Here is a 21,079-nt window from a genome sequence, read left to right as displayed (position 1 = left end):
AATGTGAATGTATGTAATGCAAATGAATACGATAATGCAAATGCAAAATGTAATTTGTGCTAACAGGTGTTGTGTGCAGGATGTGATGCAGTTTGTAATATCTATCTGTATGTATGAAATGTTTATATGTGGTAATGCAGGTGCAACTACATGAAATGCAAATGTTTTTGGTGTGTCATTATACTCAGTCATGTGATAGTAGGCTACGCGGACTCGAGAAGGATGATGGAAGTCAATCAAGAAAGGGGGATGGAAGACAGAAGATATGAAAGTGAAAGAGCTTCTTGCACGTTATCATCATTGAGCTTTATTATGGCAAAATAGGTTATGACAATCGAGGCATATGTTCGACCCAAAAAGTCATTGTACCTGTTTCCATGGAGATAAGACAGTCACAAACAAGGAATGCCCCAGTTCACACTAGACTCATAGTGTCCTTGTATCCTTGGACAAGTCATAGCATTACTAAGAGACAATCCACAGACAGCAAACACAAATAGGTGACGATACCCCATCCTCGCCTTTCTAGTCAAAGACATCCTGGAGATAGAATCTCTAGTCAGAGACATCCTGGAAAAGCTAAAAGACATGTCACCAAAAGATGAAATCAAAAGAAAGCCAAGACTCGACACCAACATCCACTGTAGTCCTCAAGTTTAGTGTCTCTTGTCACTTGTATAAGTCTTATTTGATTGTGGTCACAATGTTTACTTTCACAAAAAGGATAGATAACACTGAACCATATGTTGTTCGAGTCTGTTGAAAGATTTGATTTGTTGAAGCCCATTGTTGCTGCTGTGTCTCATATGAAACTAACTGAATCCATGAAACTGATACTTTATTGTGGAGAAGATGAAACTTTATTGCGGATCTGTGATGCAAATGTTGCTTTATTGCGGATTGTGCGCGGATAGACTGAAGAAAGCTGGAAGAAACTGTACTCCTCGAAACATGTGATGTTCTCAGTTCCACACCCATCACTAGACGTAGGTTTTGCCTTAGCCACAGATAGGATCTGGTTTATTATGGATGGAAAAGGGAGGTTTATTATGAATGGCTAACCAATCTTGGGTAGATCAATAACAAGCCATGATGGGAATGGGTAAGTTTATTATGAATGAATAAGTTGTGAGTGTGTGAAAAGTGAAAGGATGAAAGTGAATCCCGAAGGAGGGAGGAGCAATGTCTCTACGCATGGCACTGGTGACCCAGTTTTCACCATGGTACTTGCCCAGGGCACCACCGAAGTGGTTTTCACTGTTGGATGAAATTATTTCTCTTTACTTTTTTCAATTTTTCAATTTTTTTTGTGTCACAAGGCGCCTGTTTGCTAGATTTTCACCCAGTAACGATTTTTTTTTGTTTTTATGATTTTTTTGTATATTTGAATTTTTTGATTTTTTTGTATTTTTGAATTAGGATATTCCGAAGAGCTATGTGTAGAACCTGCGAAGGTGCATGTTGTTGATAGGATCCTCCAAAGGTTCACCTTCTGTAGTTGAAAGCTGATATGCACCAGATCCATATGCTGCTGTAATAATGTAGGGACCAAGCCAATTTGGTTCGAACTTGCCCTTCTTCTCTCTGTCTTGTTGATTTTTAGGATTTTCTCTGAGAACTAAGTCACCTACCTCAAATGTGCGAGGCTTGACTTTGTGATTGTAGCTGCATTGTTTCTTGACTGAATGATGTGTAGCTCGAGTGACTGTCTTCCTTGATAAAGGAACTGAGATAGAAATACTAGTGTGTGGACTACACAGGCCTGTATGCGTGTCACCTGAAGAAGTTTGGGCATCCCTGATAACAAAGTCCTTTGAGGAAGCTCCATTAAAGGTCCATGACATATCGCCAGAAGGGAATGGATGTGTGGAACAAGTGGATGAGTGATGAAGGCTTATGATTGTGAAAAGAAGTGAAAGTAGGATAGCATGATGGAGACTTAGGATCAACAAGTATGCTTTTTGATTTAGAATTGTAGAACTTTTGCCCCTAGTTATTTTGGTATTAGTGGAGATCAACTCTTGTTCTTTTTCTTTCATAGGATTTTTATCCTTGACTTTGATTTTTGCAGAGTCCAATAGCTTTTGATTTTGATTTGGATTAAAGGACTTTTCTTTATTTTTGACTTTTAGATTTTTCTTTTCAAAGCTTGATTTTTGATCCCCAATTAGTAAGGGCTTTTGTAATTGTTGTTGATCCAAGTCTGGGAGAGGAGTGGATGAAATGGTAAAGCTATGTGAGTTCTCAAGAGGGCTGGCGATATGCTCAATAGATTCTTTGTTGGAACCACTCTTAGGACTATTGATATCAAGAGTTGCTTGCACCACTAGAGGAGATTTGCATTCAGACTTAGTAGCCACAACACTAGGTGGTTCACATCCAATTCCTTGATATTGCAAATTGTTTGTAGGTTGTTCTTGTCGACTGAATACCTTAGGAGATAGTGGGAGTTGTTCAACATGAAAAATATACTCACCACATCCCAGGTCTTTAAAATTGAACTTTTCTTTGAGCTCTGCTTGCTTTGATGTAGAAGCTTTCAAGGATTCTGGATCCACATATGCCGATGAAGGAATAGCTTCTCGATTGGCTGGAATTGTTATTTCTGATCTAGGTCGCAGATTATTGCAATATATAAATGGATTTGGATCCGCTTTGACGGTCACTTCAACTCCATTGTGTGGAAACTTGATACATCGATGATATGTAGAAGGGACTGCGCTCATCTCATGAATCCATGGACGTCCCAAGAGTATGTTGTATGTGAGATCTAGATCTAGGACTTGACAAACCACATCCTTTGTAACTGGCCCAACTCTGAGAGGTAAGGTGATTGTGCCTATGCTCTGCACAGACGCGCCTGGGTGACACAGACGTGCCTTCTTGGCACAAACGCACCTGCATAGCATAGACATGGTCGCATTTGACACAGACGCGGGTTCCAATGTAGACACGCCTGGCACAAACACAGACGCGTCTCGCGAGCACGGACGCGCCTGACACCAACGCAGACGCGCCTGGACGTTTTTTGACACTTTTTGGACCCTAGTCTAAGCGCATTTATGACCCTATCTAGCATGCATTAATGACAAAATTAAATGCATCAAAGTACGAGGAGGTTTGGTGGTACTTACCGGCTCTCCTGCCTCTGCTGGCCTCTGAAATCGACGAACGTGGTCGAATCTGTGAGTGAAGGCCATCGCTGCTGACTACTCCTGCTCTATTCTCGCTCTGCAATATGCTCTCGTGGATGTGTAGATGACAATGAGGATGTATTTTCCCCCGTGGTCTATCTTATAGACTACCCTAGCCTTTATTTCCCGAGTCAGTCTTCTTTGTCCCGTGACTCTGTCACTTTATCCGGTCAGTCCATTCTAGCCTCTCTTTCTTATCGAGAGATTGTCTGCGATCTTTCCAGACATTTTCATCCAATCTCTCGAGGGGGCATATCATTCCCATCTTGGGGCAACTCTGTATCAGTTCATCTTATCTTCTTTGAAACAACGCGACAAGCCGCATTGTCTCAAAGAGGGGCAAAATGTAGACACCCAAAATTGTCATGTCTAATTAAATAAATATTTTATATATTTAATTATCTTTAGCCTAATTCATCTATTAATTAAATAAATCTTTATTTATTTAATTAATTCATTTATCCTCTTCTAGCCTTATTTCTCATTTAAATAAATACATTTATTTATTTAAATTACCCTTTTCCTAAATTAAATAAATATTTTATTTATTTAATTGATTCCACTTCTTCTATTAATTAAATAAATCTTTATTTATTTAATTAATTCATTAGTCTTTTTCTACCCATGACACATGTCATTCATCTCTTAATTCATACACTACCTACCCCTTTCATTATTTTATTATTTCTTTTACCTACCCTCTAATCATAGCCGACCTCCTTTTACACCTCTCAATCTTATCCCTCCATTTCTTATTGTGTCTTCTATATAAGGAGATGCTTCCCTCATTATCAAACCCTAATCACGGAGTCTAATGATCAACTTATGCAATTGACTACACTACGATCCTACTTACAACCACATTCTGTTCTTTGTTGAGCTCTTGTGCACATAAAATCTGAGAGCAAATATATCAAGCAAGATCAATGGAGATAGGAAGAATGGAGATCCAAACCCTATTGGACATGTGATGGTATAATCTTTGTGATTTCATTTGATTTGCATTGTCTTAGGTAATCTTCATATGTTATGGTGGATCTTTGTTGATTGTTAGGCTAGGGTTTTGTGGTTGAATTCATTTAACCTTTCAATATTGTTATTATTGTTATCCATTTTCACCATATACATAATCTGGAACTGTGATTACCTTGTTTGCCACAAGCTTCTTGAAAACTGACTCAAGTGGTTCTCCCAATGGAGTGTACTTCCTTCGTGATCTAGAAGTTGTTTGAGTATTCACTTGATTGTTTGTAGAACTTGATCCAGAAAAGATGACTTTGGGTCGCACTGTGTTGGCATCAACAACACCATCATTGACTATATTCTTGTTTTTATTCCAAAATCTTGGCTTGTCTTTTCCTTTAAAGTCATCTTTGTTTTCCTTGAATATCTTGATGACTCCTTGTTCAATTAAGACCTTTTCTGTCGCTAAGCCTTTTTCAATGACGTCCTTGAAAGTGGACAAGCAAGCTTTTATTAAGTCATAACCAATGTCTTTGTTAACATTTTGGGTGAACATTTCTACCATTTGTTTTTGTGGAATTTCACAAGAGCATCTGCTGGCTAGATTTCTCCATCTTTGTAAGAATGATGCAAAAGACTCTCCCTCCTTTTGCTTAGTGTTGCACAAAGTAGTAACTGATACGTCTGTCTCTATATTGTAGGAGAAATGTTGAATAAATGCCTCTGCTAGATCACCCCACGACTTAATTTCAGGTGGTAGTTGGGAGAACCATTCCATAGCTTGATCACCTAAGCTTTGTGCGAATAATCTCATCAAATATGTCTCTTTTGCTGCTACCTCAATGCAAGCTGTGAAAAATTGTCTTATGTGTGCCTTAGGATCCCCTTTTCCTCTATACTTATCAAATTTAGGCATCACAAAGTGTGTAGGAAAAGGAGGCATTGGAATGCTCTTGTCAAATGGATAAGGACATATGTCTCTCATTGTGTATGTTGGCTTTGATGTGTTTATGTCCTCCATTTTCTTTTGTAAGTCCCTGATTTGTTGCTCCAAATTGTTCTTAGGTGGAGATCGACTTCCTGGACCATACCCCATGGTTGAGGCACCAATAGGAGGAGGAGCATGTTGCATATATGGATGATATTGATCATACACATGTTCATATGGAGGAGGTCTATAGCGATGCTGCGTATATGGACCACTTGGTATAGATTCATGTTGAGGAATGAGATATCTATTTTGTCCATGTATACCATACTCTACAGGCATGTCATGTTCTAATGTGTTGCCCCCAAATTTGACACGGGGTTTCCTTGTGTCCAAATTTTGAGCATGCCTTTGAATATCCCATTGCTTTGGTGGTTGATCCTTAGCATTGATATGTGATTGAGCATATTTTTCTCCATAAGACTTCCATAATGGTCTGCGAAGGTGAGTATCATATGTTTGACCATGTGTATGTGGGACCTCTAGTTTTTGAAGCAAAGCTGATGGTGATTCAGGTATCATATGTGGTCCTCTATTTCCTCCACTATTAGGTCTCCTTTGATCCATGTTGGAGTGAGGTTGTTGCAAAGGTTGATTTTCCATTATTTGAGACATGTCAAAATCATGAGGTATCTTGGCTCCACTTTGTGCCATCATTTGTAAAAAGTATTGTCTATCCCTCCTCATTATTTCCTCAACCAATCGATTGAAATGGGGGTTCATAATGGATTCCTCCACATCTGCTGAAAGTACTGAAAAGTTGTCCATATTGTCATTGTGTGTAGCATTGTTGTTTATAGTGTCCATGTTCTCAACATTTGGAATGTTTCTATAGGCATCCATGTCAGGTAATGTAGTATGATCGGAATTGAAAAAGATCTCATTGTCATACTCATAAGAACTCATGTTTGCGGACTCTTGAGCCTCTTTAGTTTCTCTCCTAGATATTTGAAGACGGGTTTCAACCATGAACTAGGTTTTGACCAAGATGTGTGAGACTAGATGAAAATGGACAAAGTATGGGAGACCAAGAGTTGGATGGAATGTAAATGAATCTGAGGTGTACTTGCAATGTCCAAAGTGTAAGACCAAGTATGTATGTAGTAGAGTAGGTGTGACTTCCAAAGAGAGGATAGTTTCTCTTGATGAGGTAAGTTGACCTTGACTCTAAGTAGGACCAAATGAGACCCAAAGGTAAGAAACCTTGATGAGGGACCACTTAGCAAAGTGTTGTTGTATGTAGTGTGTTGACAAAGTATGATGAGGACAAGCAAGTGACCTTTTGACTCAAGTTTAGACAATTGTGAATGTAAAGTGAGATGTAAAGCAATGATGGACTTTGTGAGACCCAAGGACAGGTTGAATGTTAGATGAAACCCTGGAGAAATGACCTAGGAAGCTCAAGAATTCTGAAACTGACTGTGTTTGTTTGCTGGACTGTAATAGTTTTTCAATTCTGGACACAAACGCGCCTGTATACTTCACAGACACGATTTCCCGACACAGACGCTGCTTTGTTTAACACAGACGCGCTTCTGAGTTTTTTTTGCAAAGTGTAATGTTGATTTTCGTGGACACAGACGCGTTTCTGCCCTTCATAGACGCGGCTAGACAACACATACGCTATTATGCCCGACACAGACGCGTTTCTGCAAATTTTGTGCAATTTTTTCCAATCTGTGAAGTTGTTTTGTTGTGACCAAATCTGACTGTTTGACTGTTTTTCATGACAAGAGGACACAGTGTAGATGAAGACCGAATGTTTGCAAGTGTCTAGACTCAAAATGACTCCAAGAAAAGTGTGTTGTTTGATGTAAAAATGTTTTGCATACACTTGAAGACACAAAAGACACAATGTTTTGCTGTTTGGTCTTGAATGTTTTGAATGTTTAAAATAAGTCAAATACAATTCTTATGGCTGGCCAAGATAATAGTTGTTGATCCCACATGGGGTTTTACCCCCAAGGCTACGCTATTCAGAGCGGATACTTAGATGCTTGACCTCACTGGCTCCACCCTCGGCACTCACTTCTCGGGTCAGCCAAGCATCAGTCCCCACGAAAACTCCCCGTGGTGAACTTTGTATCTCTACTAAGAACTCTATGTGTGTGGGCCGCTACCAGAGGTCCGACCTCCTGCCCCAACAACTAGAAGGATTTGGGCCTCTAAAACAAAATGGTGCTAGTAAGGGCATCCGCTCGTGTGGCCATACATGCGGCACTTTCAGCTCTGTAAATACAGAAGGCTCCCAGCCGGTAGGGGTTACGCCCTACAACTGATCAAATAAATTTGATCAAATGGGTTTATGGAGAGACATAGTGTCGGTATGAACTAATCAACACACGTTATTCATAGTTTTCACCATGAATACATTTATTTATAGTGGTTCGGATGAGGTGGGTTTTCCTCGCTACCACTTGGGTCGTTCTCTTCTCACTAGTAGTCCTAATGACCACACGGGAAGACAGGCCCTCTAAAGATTAAACAAAAAGAGCCTATTGCTCAAGACACAAAAGACAATGATTCAATTTTAGTGCACCAATGGAAGTGTTTGCTAGTCTATGAAAACAAGGCACACAATAAAAATCCAAAAACCCTTGCCAAGGACCTGCAACAAAGAGTTGTTAGTAGTTTGGATTGTTTCAAATAATCACCCCTTCTTGCAAGCACACAAGTTAGGTAAATTTTAAACCCAAAAGACTTTGTGAAAATAGGGGCCTTCAACCAAACGATTTTGCTTTCAAGACAAGCTACACCAATTTCGTTAGCTAGATCTGAAAATGTTAGGTCAAAATAAACCAAATCTGAAACCCTAAATGCAAAATCCGAAAAACTGAATCAATGCAAATCAAAAATTTCAAAACTGATAAACACAGATGCGGTTACCCTCAACACAGACGCGACTGGGTAACATAGACGCGGTTCTGTGAGACACAGACGTGGCTATAGAACACAGATGCGTCTTCTAGACACAGACGCGGCCAAAACCAGCGCAGACGCGACTTTACAACACAGACGCGTTTTCCTGAAACCTGCAAAATAAAATAATGCCAAAACACAGACGCGGATCCAGATGTCGCAGACGCACCAGAAAATCAAAAATGCGATCTGAAAGTACGCAGACGCGGAAATGTCGAAAACGTCAAATCTGCAACTTCAAAATACAAAATCTGCAACAAGATGTTAAATGCAAAAAGGGACAAGAGTTCCACCGGGCGTGCCAAAATGTATATGGTGAAAATGGATAACAATAATAACAATATTGAAAGGCTAAATGAATTCAACCACAAAACCCTAGCCTAACAATCAACAAAGATCCACCATAACATATGAAGATTACCTAAGACAATGCAAATCAAATGAAATCACAAAGATTATACCATCACATGTCCAATAGGGTTTGGATCTCCATTGATCTTGCTTGATATATTTGCTCTCAGATTTTATGTGCACAAGAGCTCAACAAAGAACGAAATGTGGTTGTAAGTAGGATCGTAGTGTAGTCAATTGCATAAGTTGATCATTAGACTCTGTGATTAGGGTTTGATAATGAGGGAAGCATCTCCTTATATAGAAGATACAATAAGAAATGGAGAGATAAGATTGAGAGGTGTAAAAGGAGGTCGGCTATGATTAGAGGGTAGGTAAAAGAAATAATAAAATAATGAAAGGGGTAGGTAGTGTATGAATTAAGAGATGAATGACATGTGTCATGGGTAGAAAAGACTAATGAATTAATTAAATAAATAAAGATTTATTTAATTAATAAAAGAAGTGGAATCAATTAAATAAATAAAATATTTATTTAATTTAGGAAAAGGGTAATTTAAATAAATAAATGTATTTATTTAAATGAGAAATAAGGCTAGAAGAGGATAAATGAATTAATTAAATAAATAAAGATTTATTTAATTAATAGAAGAATTAGGCTAAAGTAATTAAATAAATAAAATATTTATTTAATTAGACATGACAATTTTGGGTGTCTACAGTTAGTGTTTGAGGTAGGGTTTGGTTTGGGTTAGGGTTTGGATTTGGATTAAGGTTAGAATTAGGGTTTAGGATTAATTTTGAGATCATGGTTGTAAGGGTTAGGATTTAGGTTTAGCATATGGTTAGGGTGAAAAAATTAACACGCTGAAGCAAATTAAAAAATTGAGCAACCACTTAGAAGCAAAACACAACCACAACCTATGCACCCCTAGATACATAGTCAAGTTATTATCGAGATCAACACATCTCCAAGCCACAAATGGGAAGGGCATACAAATGCAAAACAACAGAATGGGGATTTTTTTCTTCCTTCCTTAAATTATGGATTTGCCTTTCTAGGTAGTTTCATTGGTCTAACCAGAAAACAAATTCTCTATATTTTCATCATAAATATTAATTATAGAATGGTTTTTCATCTAAAATTCCATTGTGTTCCCACTTTTGATGATATTATAGGTAAGGGGGTCACCATCTAAAAATATCTTAATGTTTCAAAAAGTCCAACAACCAACACATGTTGTTATACCACAAGGATATTCAATAATCCAAAATCATCCAAAACATATGTACACTTCCTTGGGGGAGATTATCAAAGTAGTATTTCAAAAATCAGTTGAAGCTAACCTTATGAAATTCCCACATGCCATAGTTTTCAATGACAATGCACCCAAACTTACTTGATACAAAGAAATTAAATACTTTTAGCACTTTCATGTAAAAGGTCATTCTATGTCCAGATGCATGAAACATAATAATTCTAGCCATATCTAATCAAACACAATGAGAGTTTGGGGGATGGCCATGTATCTCATCTCTCGATGAACAAGTCATGGGTACCTATTATGATCTTTTTCTCAAGAATGATAGAAATAGACCTCTATGTCAAATAAAGGATCATCTCAAAATATTTGTGCAACCAAGGTCAACACTAGTAAGTTGTCTATCTTATATGAATCAATAGTGGGTTACATTGAGGAAACCTATCCATAAATTAATGCCATTACTATTAAAAATCCTAATTGTGTTGCTAACACTAGGCACAATTAGGTTACTACGAAGAGGGATTCTCCTTCCCAAAAAGTCACCCAATATTACATCTTAGAGAATCTTAGGAAGACTCTAGCATAGTTATCTATCTTGGAGATTCTTTTATACTATCCATAGGGACATATTGTATCACGCCTTAATAGAATCATAAGTCCCTAGTGATATTAATCTAGATCAATTTCAAGCCATAGTGGGCCAGCTTTCCTCATCTTATCAACCTATGTTTAGTCTAGCAAATATGTCATTTTTTGATCCATCAAATGTACCTACTCAATACAATTCTAATTTTAACCTAAACCCTAACGCAACCATGTCTATCATTCAAAAAAGGATCATGAAATTTTTGTAACCTTGAAATTTCATAATGATGCTTAGTACTCCTGACATGTGAGTCATCACCAAGCTTTTGTATTTAAAAGGGTGAAAGGTTGAAGCTACAAAAGTTTTCTTTCATCTATCATAGAGCCCCACATCTCATCTCCATTATGCCCCAAATCCTATGTAAAGCATGCATGATAAGACCCAAGGAAGATCAGTAAAATAACCTTCATTGAGCAACACTTTATGTATATATCGAGATAGCTTACCCGAACTAACAAGTTAATGATAAACATCAACATCGGGATAGCATTACCAAACATGAGATCTTAACACCTATCAGAATAACCAATAAAAGCAAAATGATATTTTTTTGTGATTTCGATAGAACAAGTTATTCCGATAACGTTACATCGATATAGTTATACCAAACACAACACTTGAGATGTCTATTAGAATGACTACCAAAGGCGGAGAAGCATAATTTTGTAATGCCAATAGAGTAAACTAATCTGACATGTGTATTTCAGAATATGTTATGCCGATACAAGTTTTATCAGAATCATATACAAGATCGGGATAGGACTAGAAGGATATTTGTTGGCATGATTGGCATAACTAATAAAGATGAGATGATAGTGGATGATTGTATCGGTAGAAGAATGATGATGATATGATCAGTTATTTGTGTTGTCATTGATGAAAACCTAATGTTTGATGATGGTTACAGATGAACTTTGATGTCTAACTTATTGGCTAAGTAATTTGGTCTAGTGGATTTAGAATTTGTAAGTATGACAGGGTTACCGACAGGACTGAGAATTAGGACTTCAACCGATAAAAGAAAAGATTTTGATGGGATTGGTAAATCGGTGATAGTTGGACTTGTGGTTTGAGAAATAAGCTTTTATGATGGATTTTTGTATGTGACCGAAACCGCATCCTATGTTGATTACCGAAAGGCATGTTTTAAATTTATAATGGAGTTGTGCTAAGGTTTTAGGACCGGTGATGAATTCACTCAACCAGTAATGATTTATGTTATGATGGTGATTGGTGGCGAGTCTACATGAAGTTGATAACATGACACAAAACTGTGCGATGAGTTTGAAAGATGTTTTGGCGCATTTGGAGAACGAATTTCTTGGGAATCAGCAAAACGCTTAGTAGAGTGTTTTGAGGATACATATAGGATTTTCGTGATGGGTTACGATCAACCAACGGTTAATATTGCATTGCAATTTATTGTAATGATCTGTATAATGATCTATGATGATCTCTTATGATTTGTATTATAAATTCAAGATGTAATTAGGTTTTGTGGCCGACCTAGTTGAGATGGCTATTTAGGGCGACACAACTAATGTTTCATGTGTCGATGGAATTAAGAGAATGAGTCAAGCCGTCCCAAAGAAGATAGAGATCTGCTTGAGTGTTGCAGATTGTGAAGCATAACTGGATCTAATTTAGCAAGTTGAAAGTGCAAAGTAACAGATCATTTTTCACTATTGTTCTCTAACAATTACAGCAACATAAATCCCTTAACTAGGTAGGTCCTAAAAAGCTTGTGCCATCTAAGTCCCCTAACAGGGCAGCTCACAAAAGAGTGTTTAAATCCTCTAACCAAGTTGATCCAAATAGATCATTAAGCTCCCAAGCTGGAGTGAAAGGCAAATCCCTTAACAGGGTGACTCCTAACAGGGTTTGCTCCTAACCAGGCATATTGTTAGCTCTTGACAGGGTGTACTTAGAAAGAGTACAAATTATTATGGGTACCAATCCCCATCGTGGTTTTTCCCATTTGGGTTTCCACGTCAAAAATCTTGGTGTTCATGTGTGGAATGTCTTTTTATAGTGTTTATGTTTTCATGCATTCTTTTTTATTACCGGTTATGATAAGTTTACTATTGTTTATCAGAGATCAATAAGTGGTTATCGATAATGTTAATGAACTGATAGATGAAGTATTCTGATATGATAATAAGTCAGTATGAGTATGTGTTGATTAAATATCTAGTTGGTGAATATTTTGATTGATAAGATTGCATAAGTGGGTAACAAGTGTATGAGATCTCCTAAAGGGTTAGATTCATTGATTTCAGATTTGTTGTAAATGGTTTTTGATTTGAAGTTATAGATTGTCTTAATACTGATTCACCCCCCCTCTCAGTATTAACTGAATCTTTATAGGATTAACACTATCGATATGATGCAAGTTATCCCGATAAAAGAAAATAAGAGGAAATTTATCAATAAGCATTGAGTAGGCTCATCGAAGTAACTAATGAAGTCGGGATAACACATTAACATAAATCTGACAGTTGAATTTGTATCGATGACAAACAAATAAATAGATATCAGAATAGTTATTTCGATCATCAATTCCTAATCGAGGAACTGACATCGGGGAAACCTATGGCGATGAAAGAAAATGAAGATGGAGTCCCTATTGGTATAACTAATAAGATCGGGATAATGGATCACCAATGATTTGATAGTATAACTTATTCTGAAAGCAAGTGTGTAATATGACATCGATACAACTATTCTGATAGCATACTTAACTATAATATCTATATCAGGATGACTTATAGTGATAAGCAGAATCAAAGGTAAAAAATTTCATCAGGATAACTTGTGAATTCGGGTATACAATTTTTAGAGATGTTGATGGTTAAAGTAATACCGCTAGGCATCACTCAAGGTATGATTGATACAGTTAACCCAAAACTTAGGATCGAGCTAGTAATGACTTGTCGGCATAACTCCTACCGAAATGACGTAAAAGAAAAGTAGTTATAGACATCGCCATATTTATCTGCAGCGACAAATTTGTCAGAATGGTGCCAAACTTAGAAGCATTGACAAAAAGAGTTAAGCTGATGTCACAAGTACACAACACAATTCAATTTTCAAAAAGACTACTCCATTGATTAGCAGGTTGAAATATTTATTATTACATGAATGGCATTCTCTAAGAATACATTTAGGTAAGAATACATTTAGGAAAGTTTTCGCACCAGAGTTGCAGACATTTTGAGACAAAATTGGAGTGGGTCGAGAAGAATAATAACAACAAACAAGTAAGTATCTCGAGCAATTCCTTTGTGATTTCCTCAAGAAATTAGTTGAATTTCCTGTAGAATGGAAAGTTCTAGTAGTGTCAAGAAGAGGCAGAGAGGGGAAACAAGTAAGGGTAAAGGGAAGAAGCAGAAAACTGATGAGGTGAACATAGAAACTCAGGTAGAGGAGAGAAAACTGAGCCAGGACTTGTTAGACCGATTGCCTGGTTCTACCCCTAAACCTAAGAGGTCTGCAAAATGGAAACTAGAAGACAATTATAACAATGTGGGAGATGTGCATACAACTATTTGGGTTATGAGTTGTTTTTGTTCTATTACCGTAGGCGTGACAGTCCTGAGCCGATTTGCAACCCATGGAGATTAAGCTTGGGAAAAATAGTTGTTCCCAATGTTTATGTTAATTTGGATATACTGAAACTGTTGGCACAAAACTATGACCCCAAGAAGAGGGCAATTTGCAGTGGAGATGGGAAGCCCTATTTTTATGTGTTAAGAGATGCAATTTTTTAAGTTTTTGATTTGCCTGGGATTTACGATCATCCCATTATTCTTGAGGATTTGTTGAAGGAATACCGAAGGTTAGACACCACCTATACAGGATGAAGGTTGCCTCTTCATATGCTTAGTCCTGATGCACAATTGGAGTCAGAGGAAGAACTTGCCTTTCATGTGAATTTGTTCAAAAATTACTTTTAAGTATACCTATTACTCAGTTGGCCAGGTCTTGGGGTTGAACACCCTAGATTTCATGATGATTGAATCCATGGTCATTGCAACAAATGTTTGGAGCCTGAATGCCAGAGAATTTGACTATGCTACATTTGTAGCAAGACAGCTTGATATAGGGCTCACTGCCATTAAGAAGGATTCTTCCAAAATCTACTTCCTCCATTATTCTTTGCTAATGCATATGGTGTTATTCTATGATCAAGAGTTTGGTCTATGGCCCGAGGAGATGAGAATAAAGCAATTTGATGATGAAAATCAACCTTTTCCATTCCAATTATGGACTTCGATATGAGATTGCAGATTTGTTAGATCTAGTTATATTCGTTTTGAAGAGTTCTTTATAAAAAGTTTATACAGGTTCTATGATCACCCATGCAATTTTGCAATTTCAAAAGAAGTTAAGAAATTTATGAGGCCTGCAGACTTTGGGGGGCCTGAGATAGTTCAACATAATTGGGGTGACTGGTACTCTTTTATGATGTAACAATGATTAGAGTCTATGACTTTGAGGAATCTCCACTTTCACTGCCCAAGACAGTGCCTGGCATAGTAGCCTATTTGGAAATCATTAGGCAGATGGGAGTTTCAAATCACATGCATTTGAGTTCACATGACAAGCAATCCTTTATGCCTAAAACTTTATATGTTGGAGAATTCACTGTAACTGGGAAACAAGGTCAAGATCTCACATGGGATAAACTAGCCCATTTCAACTTAAAGTTGGGAGAACCAAGGATAGGCTTTGACCCTGAAGGATATATTCATTTAGCAAAAAAGACACAAAAACTTGGTGAATATGTGCACATCCCATATATAAGGGATGACTTGATAAGAAACATGGATAAGGAGGAGGTTGAATTGGCCATTGATAACCATAATAAAGAAATGGAGCTAAGGGCGAGAGAGATGCAAACAATTGATGTATCATCTTCCAGCAATGAGGGATCATCAGAAGGAGATGCGATTTTGTTTGAGAAGCTCTCCAAGACGTTGATTGAAGATCAAGTGTCCTCGGATAGGGATCCAGATGAAGAAGTGCCCATAGAAGAGGATCCAAGGTAATTGGTTTGTAAGGATTTTGTGTGTGATGACAATTTTGTAATCTCTTCTAAATTTAAGTATTTCTTGTATAAAATAAAAAGTAAATCAGTTAGGGAGAGTGTTGGAGAGGTGAATGCCTCTAATGAAAACCAATTATTGATTGATTTGAGAAGTGAAGTAGAACAAGAAATGAATCAAATGACTCCTGAGAGAGGAGGAAATTACTTGAAGATGCAGGTGTCTTAATATTTCCTGGATGGGATCTAAATTCAGCTCTGATATTTGATAGTTTTCTCCATGATATTGATGCAAAACATAAGTTGTCTCTAGAAGGTGTGATCCAAGTGTACATGGGGTCTGTGTACAATCCAAATGAGCACTCTATGTTGATTTGGTCTTTATATTCTCCACACAAAATACCCACGGTGATTGATACACAAAAGGCCTTTGGGCACATAATGACTCTGAAGGTTGGAGAAACATATCCTATAGTTACAACTGATCTAGGAGTAAATATTGCCAAATTGAATAAGGCACAGATTCAATTGCTGCTAAGAGAAAATGAGTTTACCAAACTTGAGAACATTAGAATAAATAAAGAGATTGATCATTTGAGAGAAATGTTGAAACAAAAAGAGCCACAAAAACTATTGACACAAGATGAAAGTTCGGAGCCCCAAACCAAAGCTAGCAAATTGAAGAAGAGAATCTTCAGCTCCAAGCCCAGTTGAGAAATGTCAAGAATGAAACTCTATCTATACTCATACAAAAAAGGTTCACAAATTTAATGGTATGGATGGATAAATATTGGGATATGTACTTTAAGAATGAGATTTTCATCGAGGAGCACGAGAGACTGGATGAGCGACTACATGAACGACTTAAAGAGATTCAAGGCAAAGATGAAGCAGACCCTGAGGCTGTGTAGAATTGTGAACAACTGATAAAAATTCATAAAAAATATATGAAGGCTCTGAGATCTTGAGGGTGCTGATTTCCTTGGTGATGGATCAAATGACATTCCTCCTTTGCTTAACGAAGATGGAGATCAGAAGGAGAAAGTGGAATGGATTAGGGAATTCCAACAGGTGCTCAAGGATGCAATGAAAACTACCAAAGCTAAGGACACTGACAAAGTGGCAAACTACATAGAGGGCATGGTGTTGATGGAGGTGGAGGCACAAGACACTGTTCATGACTGTGCTACTCATTTCAACGAGAAATACTTGGCACACTTAACCAAAGTGCATTTGTGCCGAACTAGATGATAACTACTTTCATTTAAAGATTAATGTTTTAATTTGTTTCTAAAAGACTTTTTCAAAGGGTGTAACCCTATGATGTGTTATAAGTACTCGATGTAATCATTTACAAAGGACAAGTTGATATAAGTTTTTAAGCTTTTACAGATTAAGTTCAAGTTTCAAGGAATTCTCATGTTCCAATCTGAACAAGACTCTTCAGAAGTAATATACAGAAATCCGTTTCCTTATTTACAAATGGTGTTGTGGATGTTTTCGTTTTAAAATCAATTCTTTGTTGTTATTATCTACAATTGATAATTGTTACTTTAAATCTCTATGTGAAGAAATCATATGTTATTATATGGTTGGATTATCAGGATACATATGGCATAAAAATTAAAAACATCATGAATTAATTATGTAACCATATAAGTCAAATATAATTCTATCAAGAAATCAATATCAAATAGATAATATAATTGCATAACTCATACATTTCAATGTCATTGATCTTCTTCTTCATCCAACTCTTTGTCTGTATCATCTGATCCAGATTCAACATTGTAAGGATTGGTCATATCATCATCATCATCATTGATATTAGTTTCGATAATGTCATCATCCACATGGATATCATCTTCATGAACATTAACTCCTACATCATCATAATCTAGTTCCTCTTCTTCGACATCTTTCGTGGGCACGTCATCAACTAACTGTTGATCCTGATCATCATCTTGTAGTTCTTCGGTATCTTCTTCTTCCACCACATTATACTTTATCGACCTTCCTCTTGGATCATGTCTAACAACAATTGACCAACCCGGTTTACTTGGAACCTCTGAGTAAAATACCTACTCACATTGGCTTGGAAGAACATAGGGCTCATTTCCAACTTGCTTGATCGATCTTGTATTAACCATGGTAAATCCATTATCATGTTCAATAACAGTTCTCTCGGGATCATTTTCATTCAATCATAGCTTGTACCATTGGACGACGAATAAAACTAATTTGAAGGACTTAAAGTCACACTCAAGTATATCATCCAAAATCCCATAGTATCAATTTTCTAAGACTTCTGGATGTATGTCGCTTCTGGATGAAATATTAGTCACCTGAAAGACTGCAGTTATCCCAGAATCACAAGTTTTCTTCGTGTCATCCAACTTTTTGATTTGAAATTTATGACCATTGCACCACATAGCCTTGTGGTGTTTCACTTGCAATATGTCAAACATGTACAAATTATTGCATCGTTAGATGATAAACATATTTATTCTTGGTCGAATGTATGCAAAGAAAAAAAAACTCAACATATATATACATCAATAATATAATTGAAAATAATTAAATAATATGGGTGATTAATGCATTTATATGTACCTGTTTATCTCTTAAACCATATGCTAAATCAATTTCCCTTGGTGTAACATTGGAATCTCCATTACGATGAGCTTCTTTAACCAATGAAGCCACACCTTCCCATGTTAATGCGTGACCAGATTGTTGACATCATTCAATTCGTATCGTCATCCAATCAAGATTGTTTGCAACGTACAAATGTAGTGCATCCTACTCTCGACCAATTGTATAAAAAAAATGAATTTCACAAACGACGTATAATTAGTTAATTACCACGGTATACGACCTTAATTTAGAATTGATGTATATTGAAGATTAATAATTAAATAAGTACAATATACATAAAAACCAAATGTAAAATGTATTCTAATTAATCTCCATGACCATCTTATAATTACCTCTCACTTTCCTCAATCTACCTTTCCCCATCAGGTACTCCCCTTCAAATTTGTTAATGGAGTTGGGATCCCAAATGTGATCTACATGGAACTTTGTTGCAAACTTAGGAAGATATTCAATAATGTACACCATGGTCTTGTATACCATATATCCCTCCACCATAGAACCCTCAAGATGTGCTCTTTGTCTAACCAAAGCCTTCAAAAATTTCAAGTGCCTTTAGACCATCCACATTGACCTTGTGTGCATAGGTCCACACAGTTCAATCTCCTCAACTTGGTGTATGAGGTAGTGTTCTTGTGCATTGAAAAATGTCTAAGGCAGACACTTTTGTGTTTCACACATTAGACGGGGAATTTTTCTCTTCCAATAATTTATATCTTCTTTATGGATTTCTTTAGATGACAACCATCTACAAGTCATTCAAGGCATAAATATATTAACGAGATTTAACAAAAACATACAATATATTATATAACAAGTTAAAAAAATGGCAAATATAAGATCTATACAACGAATTGAACAAGTATCGCTACTTACCTCATGTATTTTCCAAGATCATATATAACTTGCTTCACATTGTTATCGAAGTTGTCTGGGAGAGATAGAGGTAGAATGTACTGCAACAATTATAAAATAATCTTTTCATTGTTTTTCTAAAAGTAGTAAACATAATAAACTAAAAAGTACATGCAATATACAAATATATATATAATATACCAGAATAATTACCTTAATGAAGGTATGTCAATCATGTGTTTTCATCCTTGACCCAAATTCACCTTTCTTTGTTATGATATTGTTTATGTTCGCAACAAATCTTGTGGGAAATCAAATTTTTTGTATGACTTCTTTTATAGCATTGCTTTGTTGCTCCATTAATAACCAAGGGAGGGCGCTTATATTAATTTGGTCTCCATCGCTATTTAATTGAATGACATTTTTCATTGCATGATTGGCTTCCTAAATGTCACTACAAATTTTGACAATTTTTTCTTTTTCATGCCTTCCATCCAATATTTTCTATAATGTTTTTGTTAAATTCTTTCCAATATGAATTGTATCAAACAAATGCACAATTTGTAGCTTCTCATAGTAGGGCAACCTAGAAAAATTGTCTGGGATAACTTTTCAGTCCCTGTGGAAGCCGGTCATTAATGCCTTGACGACCTTCATGAAGCATATAAGTTAAACAAATTAACAATGACAATCATTGTCAATTACAACATGAGTCAACAAAACACAATATAAAAATATAAATTCCAAACATATCATATATGATAGATAAACAATTTGATCCAATGTATAACCTTGACGATTTATTCTATTATATTCCAACTTCCATAGGCGAGGTGTCATTCTTCATGGTTTTGATGTAGTCTCTTCTTTCCCATTGAAAAGATGTTTTTTAGTACTTTGATACTTATGATTTCTATGGAGGAAGTTCCTATACTCATCAAACACCTGCTTTCCTAAACTTGTTGAACAACGATATTTCATCTTTGGACCACAAACTGGACATGCAAATTTTCCCTTTGTTTGAAGACCTACAAGATCATATATAATTGGATTAATATGTCAGTTTTTATAATTATATATAATGAATAGATTATTTAAAAAAGATACATTATATCTACTTCATAGAATTAAATATTGTTAAAGTGTAGTCAAATGTTATAACATACCACAAAAATGTGTTAGCCCTGGGGCATCATGAATTGTCCATACAAGCATTGCATGGAATTGAAATTGTCTTTGTCCTATTGGTCTAGAGACATCATACATAGTGATTCCATTCCGTAACTTTAGTAACTCATCAATAAGAGGCTCGATATATACATTCATATCTTTAACTTCGTACTTACCTAGTTGAATGAACATAAACATTACATAATTATTATAACCATTTTACTGCAATACATATAAATTAATGTACATGACTATTAAATGAAAAAGATATAAGTCATTATGGAACAATAAGACAAATGAGATGCTACTATATTAAAGAAAATTGATGTAAACAAATACCTAGAACAATCATTACCAACATTATGTGCTCCCTCTTTATTGACATCCATGGAGGAATGTTATTGTTGATAACAAAAACAGGTCACACCGAGTAAATAGATCTCATCTTTCCAAATGGATTGACACCATCCGCTACCAATGAAAGCTTGAGATTACAAGGTTCTTCTTTTAAGTGTGGCCATTTTTCCTCCATGTCCCTAAATGCAGAACCATTTGCATGCATTCGAAGAATGTCATCTCCACTTCTATTTCGTGCATGGTAATCCATAAATTGTGCTAATATTTCACACCTAAATAATCGTTGCATACGTGGAATAATGGGAATATAACAAAGAACCTTGCGAGGAACCTTTTTTTTTAGTTGATCTGTTTGATATCTACTGATATGACATTCTGGGCATTCTGTTGCAAATTCATGTTGTTCATGATATATAATATGATCATTGGGACATGCATCTATTGCTTGATACTCCATTCCAATATATTTCATAATGGCAAATAAATCCAACTATGAGCGAGGTAAAATATTTGATGGTTGTAACAAAAATTCACCTATCAATCTACAACAAAAAAATAATTTGTTAACATAACGAACATTAATGGTACATATCTCATCAGGTAAAATATTTGATGGTTGTAACAAAAATTCACCTATCAATCTACAACAAAAAAATAATTTGTTAACAT

This window comes from Cryptomeria japonica, chromosome 10 (assembly GCF_030272615.1).
Source record: "Cryptomeria japonica chromosome 10, Sugi_1.0, whole genome shotgun sequence".
NCBI lineage: Eukaryota > Viridiplantae > Streptophyta > Pinopsida > Cupressales > Cupressaceae > Cryptomeria > Cryptomeria japonica.
This window is presented reverse-complemented; position numbering follows the sequence as displayed.